Consider the following 17,168-nt stretch of genomic DNA (forward strand, 5'->3'; position numbering starts at 1 on the left):
AACAAGACTCAGACCCTCACTATTATTCAATGGAAATCACTCTGCAAGGCAGAAAATCTCTTGCAGGCAGAGGATACAGAATTGTGTATATCCCATAGTTTAGCCAGTCAGCCTTTCTGCTTCCTGTATGCAGTGTTGATGTAGCCGTATTGGCCCCAGGATATTAGAGAGTATCACAGCTAAACACAATGTGGAACAGGTTGTTTAGAATAAGTAGTTAAGACGTATTTCAAGGGACCATTCAAGGTGAAGTGGCGCAACATCTCCTCTCCAGTCATGGGCAGGGGGCTAGTGGGTTATAGATTATTGTAATATGCCATAAATCCAGTGTCTCTACTCTATTCAGTCCATGATTTTCAGTATCTAGCAAAGTTATGAATTTGAGCTCCTAGGCTCATCTTTTGATGGTGTTGTGCAGATTTCCTTTGAAGATGGGGACTGAGAAATCAGGTATAGAGTGATTGCATTGTGAAAAGGATTCATACACAGGTGATTGGTGGTTTTGTCTTTTCTCATTTTTCGGTGTGTTCATTTGAGAGCATAGTTGTTATTGGGGCATTTAATACACTGGATGAGATACACCATGTGTTGTGAGAGGCATGTGTAGGACCCACAGAACATACTATGGTAACAGAGCACACCTTTTAACATGTGGAGACCTACAAGAATTCTTCCACTGACGCTGTCTAAAAGAATTCTTTCACAATAATGATGACGCCACCACAATTACCATGTCCTCACAGCTAGTCATAAACATAAGAAAAAAGAATCATCTGACAGTTCACTCAGAGCGGGTGAAACCACATTCTTGATCATTACACTGATTGCTTCAGGAAAAAAAAATCGACTGTGAAATCCTTAACAAACGTCACGTCCACCACAATCTCTACACCGCTAAGAGGACATCTATATAGTCCCTGAAATTGAACTGACAAATAGTGATTAAACAAGCAGACAAAAGGGGCACCATCGTAGTCCTTAACTGTGATGACTACATTAACCAGACCAAATGACAACTCTCCAACATCATCTACTATAAAGAACAAAAAAAGAAGACCCCACTTCACAATTTACCCAGGTAAATAAGGATATCATTAAATCCTTCCCCAAACAACTCAAAGACAAATTCTATAACAACATCTTCCCTCCATAACCCTACCGCATAGAGCTTGTATACACTTTCCAAGATACACAAGCAAGGGAATCCAGGCAGACGCATCTGTGACGTTATTGATATAAACTGGGACCATATAGAACATGGTTTGCAACCAAGGTCCTGTAGTGGCACCAAATCTTAAGTAAAGGGGGTCATATAAGGTGTCTAAGACCAGCTTATGGGGTGCTGGTTATGATTATTCTGTCTGTATGTCTGTATCATTTTGTAGTTGAAGTTATGAGTATTGGATCTATACTGTCTGTATTTCAAATTTGTGCTGTGTTTCTGGGAAACACCCCAGACAAGTTAGTGTTAGCTCTGCCTAGCCTGCTTGATGGCCCATTAAGGACCATCAGCTACACAACTGACCCATTGAGAGGAGGCAGATACACCTTGTAACTCAGCAGGGTGTGCAGGAACTTGCCCATGTGACTCCAGACTCCATTTTGCTGTAATTTTCCACAGTAAGAACAAAGAAGTGTTCTTACACCTGGAAGAGCCTATATAAGGCTAATGCCTCATCTCCATCTTGTCTTCAGTCCTGCGTCTTACCTCTGGAGGAACTTTGCTACAAACTGAAGCTCTGAACAAAGGACTGACTGACCCATCCAGTCAGTGGGGATGTACTCCAGAGACTTGATTTGAACCTGCAGTTTACTCCATCACTGCTACAAGCCTGAGCTCAGAACTTTGCCATTACTGTATGTAATTGATTCCATTTAACCAATTCTAGCTCTCATCTCTACCTTTTTCCCTTTATGAATAAACCTTTAGATTTTAGATTCTAAAGGATTGGCAACAGCGTGATTTGTGGGTAAGATCTGATGTGTATATTGACCTGGGTCTGGGGCTTGATTCTCTGGGATCAAGAGAACCTTTTTCCTTTTATTGGGGTGTTGGTTTTCATAACCATTCATCCCCAGGACGAGTGGCACTGGTGGTGATACTGGAAGACTGGAGTGTCTAAGGAAATTGCTTGTGTGACTTGGGGTTGGCCAGTGAGGTGAAACCAAAGTCCTCTTTGTTTGGCTGGTTTGGTTTGCCTTAGAGGTGGAAAAACCCCAGCCTTGGGCTGTAACTGCCCTGTTTAAGCGATTTGTCCTGAATTGGCACATTCAGTTGGATCCCTTCAGAACCGCATCGTCACAGCATCATATCTGGTCACAGCACTCTTACAGAAGCAATATCAGGACTAACAGAAACCATCCTCACAAAGAGCCGAGCTTCCTTCAGGACACAACCAACTTGCTCCAGAAACTCTGCAACATTAACAACTTCCCTCAGAACACCATTCTTGCCAGCACTGATGTCACCTCCCTATACAGCAAAATCCCTCTCAACGACAGCATCACTGCCTGCCACAAATATTTACAAGATAATGAATGACCCTCAGATATCCACCCCAAACATATCCACAAACTCATCCATTTCATCCTTACCCCTCACATTTTCATATTCAACACACACTTTGTCTAAACTATGGGAATAGCCATGGATAGTAGGATGGATCCCCAGTATACCAACTTCTTTATGGACCACCTTGAAGAAGAATTTCTGGTCGAATATACCACAAAACCAATGATAAACCAATGAGATATAAGCAATCATATTTTTGTCCTCTGGTGAGATGACCTAAACCCTATCCCTCATAGATTTCCACCACAATTTCAACCCCCTCCCCCATCCATTAAAGTCTCTATAGAATACTTCCACACTATCATCAACATCCTAGATACAATGATCAGCTGCAACAATGAAACCCTACAGACAACTATATACAAGAAACCCAAGGATCACTATACCTACATTCACAGATCCAGTAACTACCCTAAACACGCCAAGAAATCGGTTATCTACGGCCAGGCACTCAGATACAACAGAATATGCTCTGAGGAGAAAGTCCGGGATATATACCTTATTACACTTAACAAAACCAGAAAAGTAGATCACACCCAAGTACCCTGAAAGAACCTGCTTCTATACAGAAATAAACCCCCTCTGACAGCACACCTGATACTGGAACCCATACAGGGTATCATCAAACAGTTACAACTCATACTTGATGGGGACCACATCCTGAAAAAAAATCTGTCCTGAATCCTCTTTTGACCTTCAGACAACCCTGCAACCTCTCCAACTTCATCATCAGAAGCAAGCTCCCCACCAACCAGGATACATCAATTCAAAGCAGCACCAGACTGTACCAGAACAACAGATGCAAAACCTGTAGACATATATCCACTGCTACAATGCTCAACACTGCCCATCACACATCTTTCAATATCCTTCACATGCCTATCACAACATGTGGTGTACCTCATCCAGTGCTTAGTTATTTATTATTATTAACAAATACTTCTAAGGCGACAAATTCTGGCCCACCTCTGAGACATGCTGTATTAATCTCCTCCTCCAACAGAGGTGACATGGTGATTGTCTTTCCTGAGCTCCTTTCTTGAAGCTGGATCTCCCACATGACAGCACCCAGCACTATCCAATAAGCCAACCCAAGTGAACTCATTTGGAAACTTGCTAGATAATTAACTAGGAAAAGATTTTGTGGTCCAACCATCCTAAAAGAAATGGCTTATTTATATATTTTCTGGCTATAATTGAAACAAAGCATTTAAGACGGAAACAGAACAAAGCATCTGGCTTAAGTCAGTTACCGGAGGTCTTCAGTTTCCATGTCTTTACATTCTTGCTTTGTATTAGCCACAGGAAATTAGAAGCCAGACCACCTCTATTTCTAAAGCTAAGGGTTAAATTAATTACATTGACTAAAACTAATTTAGCCTCAGTGAATGACTTTTTTTTGTGTGTGATTTGACAGCCACAAGCATAATCTAGCTGCATACAATTCTGAATGCTTTAATGGCAAAGCCCTTTTGTGGGTCAATCTCTAAAACCTCAAACAACAACAAGCCTCTGAGACAAAGCTCCAGTGAACTGGCTGCTCCCTTTTCCAGCTTATTGCATAAGTCCCAAGGGCTGAACATTTAAATATTGCTCCTCTTTTAAGATTGTGCAAAATAAATGCACCTTGGTCCAAGGCTGTTTGCTACATAAAAGGCATTTTGTTAAAACATATTGTGATAGAGTTACATAAAGCATAAGGGCTTTGCTTGCAAAGATTAACTTAACATTGACCAATCTTACTAAAGATACCAAAAAAAGTAGCAAGGGAAACTATTGTTGATTTTGTTCAATGGGGAAAAAAGAATGGATATTTTTTAAAAATACAACTGTTAACAGGAGCATTGTTGACCTTTTTAGCCTCAAAATTTGACCACTTTAAATATGCTATAATCTGGTGAAGAATGTGTTCCAGATTCTTATTACTACTTTGGAAAGAAAATCCACATGAAAAAAATAATTCTGTACAATAAAGACCTCAACGGCTTAGCCTTTAACATGTAGCTAAATTTGTTCCCCCCCTCAATCCTTCATTTTATGTATTACACTAGTGCCTTAAATGCTTCACCCAAGATCAGGGACCTATTGTGCTAGGCACCACATATGCATATAATAAAAGACTGTCACTGCACTGAAGAGCTTGCAGTGAGCTCCTGGACTTACACAGAGCTCAGTACAAGAGCGAGGCCTATGGATACAAGCAAAACAAAGGGTTGGAAAACGTTAAGTATTAGCCCTATTTTAAGGATGGAGAACTAAGGCAAAGAGGTTTGCTGAAGGTCACACAAGAAGTCCGAGTCTCTGCTAGTTCCATAGATTTATTATTTTTTAAATACCCATTTTCTTTTCTTTTTATTAAAATACAATTTATTCTTAAAGAAAGTAAATCCAACAATTTCCAAGCAGTAAAACACAAACAAAGCCCGCTGCCTTTCGAGTATGACATACGTTAAACAACAGCCATGTGAACTCCCCACTGCTGCAGCAAAAAATAAGCAGCAGCAAATTTGCCTCTGTGGCTAAAGACATAGCGGGACTCAGGGCCTGCTCTTGTGGTGTGCGTTTTACTCTTGAGAATGGAGTTTTTTCCTGAACAAGGATGTCAGGATCTAGCCCTTAGGAACAGCAGCTTTAATACCAATGGGTTAAAGGTGACAAGAACATACCATAAAGTCATTCCAATTGTCTTGGGGCCCCGACGAGATGCTTGTTGGCCTGGTTTTCATTGAAATGTTCCCATCGCTGTTAGCACCACATCAGACTGACTCCTGCTTTTCAGATTTTTAACAGCCTTCCAGGAGCCCTAAGAACGAGTTCTAAAAACAACGATCAGGACTCACTAAATATTAACTGCAGAACTGATCCACACCCTGGACACGTCACTGACTTTTTCATAAATTCCCCAAGCGATTTGAATGAATTGTCTTGGAGGGCATTTGTGCGATAGTCGTAGGTTTATGAAACCACTAGTAGGGGGTGCTGTCTAGCGCGGCTAAGAGAATTCTGGGCATAACACATACAGCACTCGTGCGCTGTAGACCATATTGGGTTGCTCTATTTCTGCGGTTCTCAAACTGTGGGTCGTGACCCTGTGTTAATGGGGTCGCCAGGGCTGGCTTAGACTGGCTGGGGCCTGGGGTCGAAGCTGAAGCCCAAGCACCACTGCCTGGGGGCCGATGCCCGAGTGCTTTAGCCCTGGGCACCGGGACTCAGATTACAGATCCCTGCCTGGGACTGAAGCCCTGGAGCTTCAGCTTTGATGCCCCACCAGTGGCTTGGGCTGGCTCAGGCTTCGGTCTCTCCTCCTGGGGTCATGCAGTAATTTTTATTGTGAAAGGGGATTGCGCTGCAATGAAGTTTGAGACCCCTGCTTTATTCAGCTTTCAGCATTATACGCCATCGAGGAATTAGATAAAGGATGCACAGGAGACAGCCAGAGTGGTAAGTGGGCAAGGAGGTTTTCCTTGCGAAGAAAGGCTGGGGGAGGGGGAAAGAAAACCACAGTTAAAGAGAGGATTTGACTGAAATTGTCAAGATAAAGAAAGAGGCGAGTGGGAGCAATAGCTTACATTTATATACTACCCAATATTGCAAAGAAACCCAGCAAACCCCTTAACCTATGATCAAAATGCAGCTGCTGCTGGGGTGGAATGCAACGGCTGTTTACGTGCATACAGCAACACAATACTACAGCTGAGAGCAGGAAGGATTGTGTATCCGTTGAAACTATGGGTAAAATGTTAATGTGACAAAATATAAAAACGCAAACTGGAATTTGGCCAGGACACCAGGGGTTAACACCTCAACCTTAAAAAAAAATCCCATTGCACTTTTTGTAATGCATATAAATGTTTTGAACTGGCTTTAAACCTAATGATGTGTGTCTAAAAATATGGAAAGAAAATGGATAAAGAATTTAAAAGGAAATTGTCTTACACAGACGGTGTTGAACCGGAATGCCATGCCTATGGCAGCCACAGTAACAAACAGCCAAGTGCAAAAGAGAACTCCAGGCGGTAGTATATTGTAATCAAGTCATGTGTATAAAACAAAGCCATGTGAGCCCAGCTTTGTAAAGATATTGAGGCATGGCTGCACTCACTATTGCAACCCATAACTGATTCTGGAGCCCAAATCTCGTTTTCCAAAGGCATTTAGGCTCTGAGTGCAGCAATGTCTAAATATGTTTAAAAAGCTGGGGCCTTTCTGCCCAGCATTTCCTGACCCAAAATAAGCCGCTGATCAGCTAGACCTTTATCAAAATCAAACTTCTGAGTTTTTACAAGCTTGCTCAACCTGGAATATGTAGTGGGAACAGCCATTCATTTAGGTTGGACATAATGGATCCAATAAATTTAAGGGGTGTGTGGAGGGCGGGGGAGGGAGGGCACTAGTTCACTTAGCTGCTCATGTGCTCATTCATGAAGACTACCTTCCAAAGTACCCTGATGCGGTTATTTGCCCACTCAATAAAGCCCTGCGCTGACTGCCACTTTGGTTCTCCCACGTGCAATGTTCACATGTACAATATATGGTTTGGAACAATGGACTTTCTGTCTTCAGAGGCCTCCTTCATTTAGATGAGCTATTCTGTTAAAGTAATGCGAGTGACGTAGAATTGGGGTTACATTTTCCGCTGATTATTTTCCAAATGAAGAAGAAACCCCAGGCTCCCCAACAGCAGAATTAGCAGTCTTCAGAGTCACTTTTTGCACCATGACCATTTTGTTTCTGATGTCTGTTTTGTGCTGTCTTGATAAAATTATAGCCACAAACTAAAAACTTTTTTTTTAAAAGCATCAGCTCGCTGGGTGTTCTTTTTTTTAGTTAAAAAAAAAAATTCTAAGTGGTCTCACGCAAGTGGATTTGCCTGTGTAATTGAGCGTAATCTGAACACCCTGGAAATTGCTACATTTAATTGAGCTGGCGCTATCTGTGCGTCATGGCCTCATTTATGTTTTCCCAGGTTAGTAAAAGCAGCATGTTCGTGTGTGGTCTCACTAACTGATTGGCTGCCTCTACTATATATTTTATTGCTCATCTCTACTCGTGAGAACCTCTTGCTACGTGAAGAGATCCAGAGTGTTTTAATATCTCTAACAAGAAGTGCGCTTTTATTCTGATAGCATAATCCTTGTGATGAAGTGTTTTTAATTAAAATGTTTTTTATGCCCTCATGTTGTATACTTTGCTTTGAGCACTGAGTGAATTGTGCAGTGGAACATACTGATTACACGTTGGGGCTAGATTGAAAAGGGATTCATTAGCTATCTTTGTATTGGAATAGATTTTCACTCGTCTTTCAAATTGGACTTGACCAGCACCACTCCAACCCCATCTGAAACAAGTAACTTTAAAATTATTGGGGTGTTCAAAATCTAAACCTGGATCCAGATCCAAACTGGCAAATGAGCCTCCCTCCTTTCCCTGGGCTGGGCCAAAATTTCAGATCCAAAATACAGAACTTTAGGGAGTTCAAAATCTCAATCCAAATTCTGCAATTTATGCCCATCATTACTTTAACGCTAAACTACAGCTGCACCCAAGAGTTGTAAAGGAATTAACTGAGGAGTTCTTTAGATCTTTGATGTTAATGGTTAATGAATCTTGGAAAAATTGGAATATTTTAGATGACAGAGAAATGAATGTTATACAGATTAACAGATAAAATAAAATAGGTGTCCAAGGAAATTATAGGCTGCTACAAAACCTGGGCAAAATAATGGAACGATTGATACCAATTGCCATTAATAAAAGAATGAGAGGATGCCAAACAATATGGTTTCAACAAATAGGCAAGGCCGGTGCAACCATTTAGGCGAACTAGGCGGTCGACTAGGGCACTGGGATTTGGGGGGTGCCATTTTCTTCGGCAACAACTGCGGCGGCCGGATCTTCAGCCGCCCCTGTCGCCGCCAGCATTTAGGCAGAGGGAACTGGGGCAGGGGAGCGCGGGGAGGGCTGCCTGCAGCAAATAAGGGGGGGCAGGCGGCACCAGGGAAACTCCCTGCCCCAGCTCCGCTGTGGCTGCTTCACTTCTCCCGCCTCCCAGGCTTGTGGTGCCTAAGCAGATTGGCGCTGCAAGCCTGGAAGGTGGGAGAAGTGAAGCAGTGAGGGCGTGCTTGGGTGCTCGTGCATGGAGCAGGGGTGAGCTGGGGCTGGGGGGGGTACCTCAGGGTGGAGGGTGGGGGGTGGGGAGCTGCCACGGGGGAGGGGGCAGATAGGGGGAGCTGCCGTGGGGGGGGCAGCGCCTCAGGGCGGGGGCGCTAGGTGGAAGTTTCGCCTAGGGCACGAAACATCCTTGCACCAGCCCTGCAAATAGGTCAAACAAACTATATATGATTCTTTGGCAAGATTACAAGTGTTGTTTATAAAGGTGACAGTGTTGAAATAATGTATCTGGCATTTGGCTCCATATTGTACAGCATATAAAAAAATCAATATGGTCCATATTAAGTGGATTTAAAACTAATAGTTCTCAAAATATAATTTTCAGTGGAGAATCATTGAAGGATATTTCTGGTGAGGAATTGCACAGATTGGTTTTTAGCCAAAAGCTATTACATATTTTTCCACTGACCTGGAAGAAAGTATAAAATCATGGCTGGTAAAATTTGCAGATTGGTGAGGTGGTAACTAATGATGTGGCCAGGTCACTGATGCACAGCAGTCTGAACTGGTTGGGGAAACTGATATTTAAATAACATGTATTTTAATACTATCAAGCATAGGCTGGAAAAGCAGTGACTGTACATAGAATTTAGGGGTTATTGTAGATAACCAACTGAACATAAGTTCTAGTGCAATTCTGTGGCTAAAAAGACTAACACAATCCTTAGATATGTAAACTGGGTAATATCAAGTCAGAGAAGGGATGTGATATTAGCTAGTATACAACACTGGCGAGATTTCAGTTCTAGTGTCCACATTTTAAAACAGTTGTTGAAAAATTGGAGAGGGTTCAGAGAAGAGCTACAAGAATGATTCAAAGTCTGGAGACAGAAACACATGCACATGCCTAAACTGAGTATCCATGTGACCTTATTGCTGTAACCTTTGTCTTTCCTTTCCCCATTCCCTCCCAACTGTTTGTCACTTCCCTACTCCTTGTCAAAGATTTATAATGTGAAATCTATGGGGGTAGGGACTTTCTCCCTCCAGTGAAAAGCACCTAGAGCTTTGTTGAAAGCTCTAAAATAATAAATGAAAATAACAAAAATTAGGTCAATGTTGACATCCACTATGAAAACAAAACCCAGCACCTGCACTAAGCCCCCTATTCAGCAAGGTGCTGAAGCACATGCTTAACTTTAAAACCATGTGAATAATCCTATGGAAGAAGTCAATGCTAACAGGCATATATTTATAAGAAAGGGGTTAGGAAGAACTCTTTCCCCAATGCACAGTATTGTCAGTTAGACACATACGGGGTGTTACACCTTCATCTGAAACATAAGGCATTGGCTACTCTTGGAGATGAGAGATGTCACTCAGGACCTGATTCAAAGCCCCTTAGAATGTTTCCATTGACTTCAGTGGGTTTGGATCAGAGCCTAGAGGGAGCATTGGTCTCTTGCAGTATGACAGTTCTTACAGAGAAAGGTGGGTAGCTGAATTCAACTCTGTTAAAGGAAAAAGAACCACAGCATGTATGATACCACAGAATTATATTTATGTTGTACATTTGTCTTCACATTGCAACATCCACATTGTTCATTTTGTGACAAGTATTTCTAATAATTTTGAATACATATTTACTGTATTATACATTTTACCAAGAGGCACTTCCAGTAATTCTGGCAAAAAGGAGCTTCATTATAGTGTCTAACTTACAAAACAGTAAAAATAAATAATGTTTATCTAAAAGATTTTTTTTCTGTACAGAATCTATTTTGTACAAAACATTTATCCGCCATTAACTAAATCACTTAACAAATACTTGTGAAGGGAATATATTAAGTATTGCTACATGTCTTGAGTGCAAGATACTAGTGAAAGGAAAAGAATTATTCTGTCTGTGAAAGATCATCACCTAAAAATACAAGGCCTTGTTCTTGAAGTGTTTAAAAAGGAGAAGTTTGGTTACAACAATATTGACAATATATAAATATAAATTAATGCATGTAGTACTTGGTGAAAAGAACACTGTGTTAAAAGTTGGCATGTACAAATCCTGCACAAAATGGCACTTTTCTGCATTGCCACTTTGGTTGGCAGTTCTTTTTAAAAATATTGCTTCATAGGAATCTCCAAGATAACACACACACACGCTTATCAAATATTACCTTATAAAAATAGGTTACCCCTTCAAGTGAAAACATTACGGATGGATTAATTTAAAATCACAGTTGTGATTCACTGGAAAACTTGCAGTCAGAATTGATTAGGGCTTAGAATATACATCAAAAATGAATGATTCTTCAAGATATTGATGGCTTAGATTATACATCAAAAATGAATGATTCTTCAAGATGCTGAGGTCTGCACCTCACAAGGTAAGATCCAAAGTTATTAACTATCCCCCCAAAGGACAAAACTTTTACTCTTTTTGTAGCCAAATACCTCCATTGACTTAAAAGCGAGATTTGGGTGTACCAGGGTTTTAGAATTTGGCCCCAAACTGAGTGAGGATCAAGCTATTTCAACTACATCATCCTCCCCAGAATTGTCATTCAGAAAATATTTTGACCTTGATGAGCTGATTTCACAATCACATTCACTAAGATTCAACTAATTACAAGGAACATTTTATATTGAATGGGGTGGTTTGGGAGGGCATGTTTGGATGTGTGTGTATTATACACAGGTATACAAGCACTGGATTTCATTTATAGTCCAGGTGATGAACCCATATTGGAAAATGATCTCTTTAAGTCATTTTGAATGATACTTGTTTCCAGTATTTTTGGCGATGCAAAAATTTAAAATTATATATGTTTGAACATTAGTACTAGATTTTTTTTCTATCAAAAATAAACTGCCATCCATCAGTGAAAATGTTATCAGTTAAGCAAACAAAGCTACAGTATGAATTACAATTTAAAAAATTTGACTGTGAACTTAAGATTATTTTTCCCCATGCAAACATTTTATATTGATTAAAAAAAACAGGTTGAGTGTTTGAAGTAATGACCAAATATATATTAACAAAAATCAAAATATAAAAGTACCACTGACATTATATAACATTTACAAATGCTGTCTTTGATCATTTAAGATAGTAATCTGTAGTACTGTATTAATGTTAATAAATACTTAAAATTGAACCTTTGCTGTAATATAGATTTTAATTATGCTTCAGGATCAGGCAGAAATCTTGAAGGGAGGAGGAGGGAAAGCATTAATAGATGGATGGGACTTTCTACCTAAAACTTTATGTACATGCATGGCAAACCATTAACCATTTTCTCATTGTTTTTCACATTACAGACATGGATTTGTTTATACATGTTAGACAAAACTATCAGGGTCGGGGGAAAAAACTCAACTATTTTCAATATATATTTAAAAGCAAACTGTAACTGTTAATTCACATTAAGTAATAGTTTGTGAGTGTTCATTGTCGTAAAGGAAGACATTGTTGAAGAATGGAACATTTAAGTCCATTTACTTCAGAGCAATACTAAGAACAAACCAAGTTAAGGTTGGCATAGAGTTGGACTGTTCTATCCTGAGATATTTCTCCAACTGCTCTGTAGACATCCTACCACTTCCAAATCCCTCAAATCATTTCTTTTGTTCACAGCCCCAGTCTCTGGCCCCATACCACCTACAGCTACCAGGTGCAATGACAGCTTCCTTTCGAAGTTGAAACAGGTGGCAGTTAATGCATATGGCTTACTGTGGCCACACAATAAGGACTTTTTGCTTATTTGATCTCAGCTGGATTTACTTTTTGAACCAAGAAATGAAAAGGCAGCTACATTTACAAATGCACCTTAGCTTTGACTACTACAGGGTGCTTCATGTTTACTTTTATATCTGGATGTAGTTTTAAGACAAAACTGCTGTTATTTCTCCCAGTTTGTTTTTTAAACAGCTGCAATGCAACACTTTGTATGCAGCAAAATTTTCACCATTACCTAGATGTGGGTCTTGACACCCACATACTGTATATCATAAGAACCATTTCAGGTTGCTCATGTAGCTTGGAAGCAACCAGTTCAGCCAGTTCAACAGCTACAGCCCCCTGTGCAATTTTCACACCATAAACATACTGCTATGTGAAACATACATTGGGAAGTGTGAAAATATAAATTACCCAGATCAGCCATCTGAAAACATTGATTAAAATGGGCACCATTGATTTTTTTCCTCCTCTCATAGCGAGTAAAGGCTTATTTGACAACAAACTTACACACTTAGTGTCTCTAAGTTACGTCGTAAAAAGTGGACAAGGAGACCACGGACAAGGCTGGTTGATTGCAACTATAATGGTCATCATTAAGAACTGGCCAATTTTAGATACTAGAGATAAGTAGGCTTGGAAGGATTTGATTTTTATCAGTAAATGTAGGCATACATCGATTTCACCTGTACACACACAAACTGATGAGAAAATATTCCTATTGATAATAAAAATTTACAAATAGGAAAGATAAGAAAAATGCTGCTTGAGAACGTACTAGAGTTTAATTTAAGGATATTTACTTTGTGTATTTTGACATATGATGTTAATTTGTGTTTTAACAGTTATAATACTTTAACATTTTGAATCTCGGTGTCACTGTCATTAAATAATTGTTTGATTTCCCCCATAACTTAAACTGTGAAAATTTAAATGGATAAAAATCTTAAAATATGCTTAAAAATAAACATCAATACTATAAATAAACAAACATCGATTTTTGCCAAGCTTAAGTATAAGAAATACCACAAATACAGTGGTAACCATCTCTATTTATCTAAGATAAATTGGCACATTTTTAAGGCTGAGCACTGTACAATGCCTATGATTGTTTCAATTTATTTTCTTGAGGGCTGGATACTGTCCAAAAAACACCACAAAATCATATCTCCTCTCCCCCCCACCCTCCCATCTCCCTCAGATTGCCTGGTTCTTTGACAAACGCCGCCAGCAAATCTGTAAAGAGTGATAACTTAAACATCAAAAGGCTCCAAATTTGTGGGTTCATTTAAAAAAAATTAAAGAGGGATTCCTCCTCCTCAGTTTGGGGAGGGAGGGGGGGAATCATCTCTAGTGCATTTATTGATGTTTGACTGACTGTCAAACAGTACTACTGTTAACACCCTTGAAACTCAATGCTTGAGTCTCTCCAAAGGATTACTCCCTCTGTTTTGAATGAAAAGTAAAAACCAGCTGCACTGTATAAAGTCTATTTGGAACTTGACTAGGTTTCCTTTCTTTCCTAGGGGTTGCCAATTTAACAGTCTCCACCTATGTTTAAAATCCCATTAGGACTAATTACGTCAATACCATGCTGCCAGCTGGGGGATACCCAATTTTTCAGGCAAATATCCCAAGCCAAGGCTGGAAAGACTGAATGACTCTTGGTGCTCAGCCCCTAGTTGCACAGTATAGACTGTTCTCTGCTGCAACAAAAAGGCACATGCTTGGCTGTAGATAAAACCATTTGCATGCCTTGGAGCCAATTTATTTTTCCATCAGTGTGTCATAAAAATGCTCAAGTGATTCCTGTCTCACATCACTCACACTTAAACAGAAACCTTTACGCTCAGTTACATGACGTCTGTGCTTCTCAACCACACCAATATGCACAGGCCAAAACAATATTAGTAATATCCAGCCACCAAATTTATGCCAAAATATTGTCAAATGCCTCTTTTTCACCAGAGGGAAGGAAGCAAAGTACTTGCCAACTGTCTTTTTTTATTATTATTCTTCCAGTGTAAACCAACCTTTACTGCATAGTTTCTATTTCACTGTTAATATCTCAGATGAATCAAAGCACAGTTGCATCTCAGCTTGCGTGTCTTACTTTGTTACAAGAATGTAAAGTGTGGTATGAGTTGGCAAGCTGCCCTGTACTTTAATCTGGGTACTGACTCACTCACAGCCCGATTCTGCCAACCACATTCATGATGACTAGCATCTTGTCAAGCAGTCCTGGGGAAATCAGTGGAACTATGGACTTGATTCTTTGCCTCTTGAAATCAATAGCAAAGCTCTCATTGACATCAGTGGTGCAGGTTAAGGCCCTATTCAGAGTAAGGCAGTGCAAGCAATTACTATTTATACCTATTAATGGCTTCATTCATATTTTTGGGGCAAATTGAAAAGTCTTCACTCAATTTTTTATAAGGGTACAATTTTTTTAAAAATGGACTAACGTGGCATAGGTGCCAAAGTCCCATTTTCAGAAGTCACAACACTTAAGGGGCCTGAATCTCATTGAAAGTCAATGGGACATAACCACCTAAGTCACTTTTGAAAACGGACTTTGGGGTCAGGTTTTCAAAGGTATATAGGCACCCAAAGATGCAAACAAACATCTTGTGGGATTTTCAAAAGAATCTAAACGAGGTAGATGCCTGTTTTCCATTGAAATCAATGAGAGTTTGGCACCTAACTTGCTTATGTGCTTTTGAAAATCTCATTAGATGCCTAAATACCTTTGAAATTCTATTCTAAGCCACTTGAACATGTCTGAAAATTGTTACCTTAAGCCCTTAGTTGGGCAACATTCCCGATGAACCACCTAAATTCCACAATGCCTATACTCCACTTAAGTGCTCAAAATAGGGCTTTGGGGGTGCACTGACACTGCTATAGTTTTCTGCAAAGAGTGAATCTCACCCACAGAAAAGAGAGATTTGAACTCCTTTTTAAGAGCACATTGGAATCCCTGATTGCCACTGGATTTCCGTCCAAGTATCTAATGCATGGCATGCAACAGTGCATCACCTGGAAAAATCTAACACAGTTTTTGCATCAAGGGGAGCAGCTGATTTTCCAAGACATGTGGCAATAGGTGTTTTGCATATTGCATCAAAACTTTTAGTGTGCTATCAAGTCCCAATAGGATTAGAGCAACTAAACCTGGATTATGACCATCTGGGCCCAATCAGAATGGTTATTTCTAGAGATGGGTAGGCTTCGATTCAAAGTCGGGATGATTTCAGTGTCAGTACCATTCAAGCGAAAGATAAATAGTTCTGGGTTTTTATCTAATCTCTATCTTCTGTGTGTTGGGGAAGGAATACAAAATACATGTCTGCTGACAAACAAGCCAGATTCTAAAACCGGTAAGGATGAACCAGCAGCAACTGGCTGGGTAGCATAACAAGAAGATGGAGAAACGAAATACTTGCCATGTAGATTGATACAAGGCCATTCAGTGTACTTCTCTTCACAATGGTGGCTGCACACACTGCTAAATCAGTCAGTGATTACAATGGAGAAGACAAAATTAACAAGGGAATGAAGGTTCTGATTCAATATTGGAAGTCATACTATTCTCACTCTCTTTTTAAAAAGAATGTAGAACTTGAGACATGTGCCTGCCTCCCCCAAAGTATGGAATTCCATAAGAATGTAATTTCTAATTATTATTTCTACTGAGAAACATTCTTGAAAAGGTCTTTGGTTTCCTCAGTATTAAACAAATAATTTATATACTGTACATACCAGAATCTCATATCAACACTTTAAACATTCATTGATACTCTACCTGAAAACTGAACACGGCTGATGAAATGCAATTTACTTTTTTTGTTTCAAAATTATTGCACAGGCTGTGGTTTATCTGGATTTCAGAACACCAAAGGGTTGCAGAAAGTAGGAAATCAAAATGGCCTGAAAGGGCTGCTGAAACTTCTGGTTGAAAGTTTTGGTTCTTCTCTCTCTTTTGAGCCTAGACCAGAACATAAATCTCTGGATAATCAACTATTTGCTTTGTTATCTACTACAAAAGAAAGCAAAACTGCACATATTCAATACAAACCTTCTTTTTACTGGTAAAACACGCCTGGGAAGTTTCCTGATAATTTCTTGTTGGAAACACATTTTCAAAGATAACGGGTAAGATTTATAAGTGGGTCACTGCCTACTGAAGTCGGGTTCTGCCAGTAGCAATGTGGAGTGCAAGAATGTCACCTGGTTTGTTACTAGATGCAGCTGGTTATTTACTAATACCTATGAATTCTGCACATCACCACAGCTAGCATATTATCAAGTTAACCAGTCCCAGCTGTTTTTGCTTTCACTAACTAGTATTGCCTCCTGCTCTACAGTTTGGATAATGTTCACCATTCCTGTTCTAAGCCTGCCAGCAATTCCTTCATTTAAAAAGACCTGAGTTTGTCTAACTGCACCCACAAATAGGCTTGTGTAGTAACGTAGTAATTTGTAACAGCCTCACTGGCACTACAGGAAGTAAGCTCAATGAACTGGAAACAGACTTTAATATTGCTGAGTAGCAACTAGAATGACAACAACTAAGGATATATCTTAAAATTCTCCTCTAGGTACATTTTAAAGAGCACTTTTTCAGAGGCCCAGTCCTGCACTCTTGCTTGGGTAAGTAGCCACTTATACAAGGAATTCAACAGGACTATGTGCAGGAGTAAAAGGTTTGCAGGATTCAGCCTTGTATTTGGAATGCCTCCCCTCTTT

The sequence above is a fragment of the Mauremys reevesii genome, linkage group 1, assembly GCF_016161935.1.
Source record: "Mauremys reevesii isolate NIE-2019 linkage group 1, ASM1616193v1, whole genome shotgun sequence".
Lineage (NCBI taxonomy): Eukaryota > Metazoa > Chordata > Testudines > Geoemydidae > Mauremys > Mauremys reevesii.